The following is a 3,333-nucleotide window of genomic DNA, read 5'->3' as shown; positions in this document are numbered from 1 at the left end:
AAACATGTTGTCTTGGCAAGCTGATGTGACAACTCTTCATTTTCACGGGATACTCTGTTAAGCACTGAAATAATTTCTTCAATATGTAGTGTGCAAGGCTTTTAGCATATGATTCAAATGATTATTTCGTTTCTTGAGGCGACAGTTGGACTGCTGAGAAAGCTTAATTTTCTTCCTGTTATTCATGTTTATTTCACACACAATGTACAACTTTCTCTTGATATGAAAAACAGTGCTATCACGTGGTAATCAATATTGAGGATGTATAAAATTAGCATTGTATGTCAAAGGTTTCGTTGCACAAAAATTATTACTTTCTGGAGCAGCAGTTCCCAAAATAAAGAAATATCTTCCAACATAACTATTAGCACAGACCAGAATAATCATTTGTATGCACAAAAAATTTTAATGTTGAAAATTTTAAATGAATGGTTTGTTACCTAGTTGTAACGTTCACCCACTGTGTAGCATAGCAATTACATTGCGTAGTAGTGTGTAAATATTCCTCCTCAATTTTTATTGTTACTTACATTTGATAATAAGAGTAATAACGAAAGAATTCACCTAAACTCAGAGAGAATAATTTCCTTCCACCTATTAGATGATGTGAAATAAATTATTTAGTATGTACTCCAACTAAAGTAACAGGGAGCACTTGGAATGACTCTAGGCAGGTAGATGACTGTATATTATATATGGAAGGCGGAGAGTTGCTTTGAGTGCAAAGGTGCAAGAGCCAATCAGCTGTAAGTTATATCTGTGTGGCGTTTGCATAGGAATTCAGAAAATTCTCGCATGTTCTACAAGACTTTTCGGGTAGATAGATTTGTCAGCTTAAAAGTATGCAGAATGGTTATGCTGAAGGGAGACCCCAATACTAGTCTGCTATAAAATAGATCGAGATATCACAAATAGTTCCAGGAGTTTTCAACCCTTCAGGTTAAGAATTATTTATTTTAATTGTAGTCTAAAGAAGGTAATAGAAGATGATATCTACTGAGTCAGGTTCCTTTGTTTCAGTGTATGTTTTTATTAATTCAATGGAGGGGCATCAGCTAAGGTCTCAGAGTGCTCGTAACATTAAGTGCTAGTTGGCTTACTGAGAGGCAGCTCACACAGCTGAATGCTTGACAAAAATGTTCATTTTTTGAATACTGTTGCTTTTCAGACACTTCTCTAATATGTGAAACAGCATCTGAGTAGCGACTGGTTATTTCACAAACATTACACGCAATATCATGTATGAGTAGGAATGACTTTGAATGTATGTGCAATTATCACTTCCAACTGTGACTATTACTAGAACGACAGTAGGATCGCGTTCTCAAGTCAATATGCTGTCTCAAGGTCTCAAGACGGTGGGTAAGTGATTTTGGCACATGAGTTAGCGCTTGTGAGATTTCTGTCGTTTGTGTCTTTGAGTTTTAACCACAAAGATGGTCGACTGCTTGTGTGACGAATTCCGTTTATTATGTGCAGACGATTAAGAGTATAGTTCAGAACCACTACTGAAAGACCTTTGTGTCAGTGCAAAATTAATTATTGCAAGTGACACTATTATTACATATTATTTTTCCATGTTCGTAAATTATCAAAGGCTTAAGACGGATCTCTAGAGTTCTAGATACTGCTAATGTGAGTAAAGATTCTCTTCATAGTGAATACTTTATTTTGGAGGAGAATTATATTTAACATGAGTGATGGAAGTATCATACAAGGTGCGTAAGGGAATAAATTCACATGATACTGCTGTCTCTCATATGCTCTCTTCTTAAACAATAGATGACAAACACAACTGTAACTATCAATCCCTTGCTACTGTAAATGCTGTTTAGTAGAGGACAATGCACCTCTCATTTACATTTGAAGGTTTACTGCAGTTCTGTTTTATTTATTTGTGGCTAAGCAGTCCGCCTTCCCAGGCCACCATAGTTTAATTATGATTCATATAATTTAAGTGTGTACCTACAAGAGGGGATTAGCAGGGCCATCCATTAGTACCTTTTCAATAAGATAGTGAAATAGTGGAGTTTTTGGCGCTCATGGCATTTCACAAACGTGAGAAAACAGTTGGTATGCTGCCTGCCTTGTAAATGAAGAGAGCGGCACCTTTGCATTCAAGTAACTGGTCACTGGCATCCAACCGATGTGATTGAAACACATTTATGTTTAGGTTTTGAAATTAAAATAGCGTTTTTCCAGTTACTGAGAGAGTCAGGTGAGACCTTTTGTGGCCTATCACTGTAAATGCTAGGTTCCAAAATGATGCGGTGGCCGTAAAATAAGTTGCTAAATTGTGCAATGAGGTCGAAAAAACAATTTCCAGAACACGTGAGACCATGTAATACAAGATGTGTTCACAATTCATGTTTTACATTTCTAGAAATTGTAGAGAGGACTTAGTAGATGAAGTTTTACATAGGAACCCATGTCTGGAAACGTCATCCAACGACACTACAGTGTGCCAAAGTTCTAGATATACATAGATACAGAGTGATTATGTTAAGATATTACAAAGTTTCAAGAATGATGAAGAAGGATAAATGTATCAATTTGAGGTAAGGACCCCTGTACCGGAAACGAACGAGTCGAAAATTATAAACAAAAACTGTTCTGATAACTTTGACAATGGAATACACGTACCGGTACTATTGTTGCTAAGATTTTGGGGTAGGCAACTTACAGAGGTGGTAATGTTGATCAACACAAGAAAAAATGTCTAGTAAGTATGGCCTCTAAAATGCATACCTTACACAGCTATGAGCACTTGTTCAATAGAGAATATGTGTTTCACAGAAGAGAAAGTGAACAAGGGCTCATAGCTCCCAAGGTATGCGCTTTAGAGCCCACGTTTGCTAGACATTTTTTCCTTTTGTTGGTCCATACTACCACCTCTGAAAGTTGCCTACCCTACAATCTGAACAACAACAATACCAGTACGTGTATTCCGCTGACAGAGGTGTCAGAAAGGTTTTTGCTTATAACTTTCGACTCGTTTGTTTCTGGTAGAGGAACCCTTACCTCCAATTGATAAATTTATCCTTCTCCATCATCCTAGAAAGTTTGTAACGTCATCGTGGAATCACCATGTATACAGAAACATTTACAAGCGCTGGCGCATGTATCTTCGACACTCTGTGGCTTTGTTGAATGAGGTTCCCAGACATGGGTCGCTACGTGAAACTTGATCTACTTGGTCCTCTCTACAGCCTGTAGAAATGCGTAACATGAATTTTGAAACACACTGCAGAATCAACTATAAAAAGATATGGTAATGTCAGCTAAGAAAATATAATTAGTAATTATCAGGAATTAATTAGACAGCATCAGAAT

The sequence above is a fragment of the Schistocerca nitens genome, chromosome 5 (assembly GCF_023898315.1).
Source record: "Schistocerca nitens isolate TAMUIC-IGC-003100 chromosome 5, iqSchNite1.1, whole genome shotgun sequence".
In the NCBI taxonomy this organism is placed as follows: Eukaryota; Metazoa; Arthropoda; class Insecta; order Orthoptera; family Acrididae; genus Schistocerca; species Schistocerca nitens.
Note: the sequence above shows the minus strand (reverse complement) of the source record.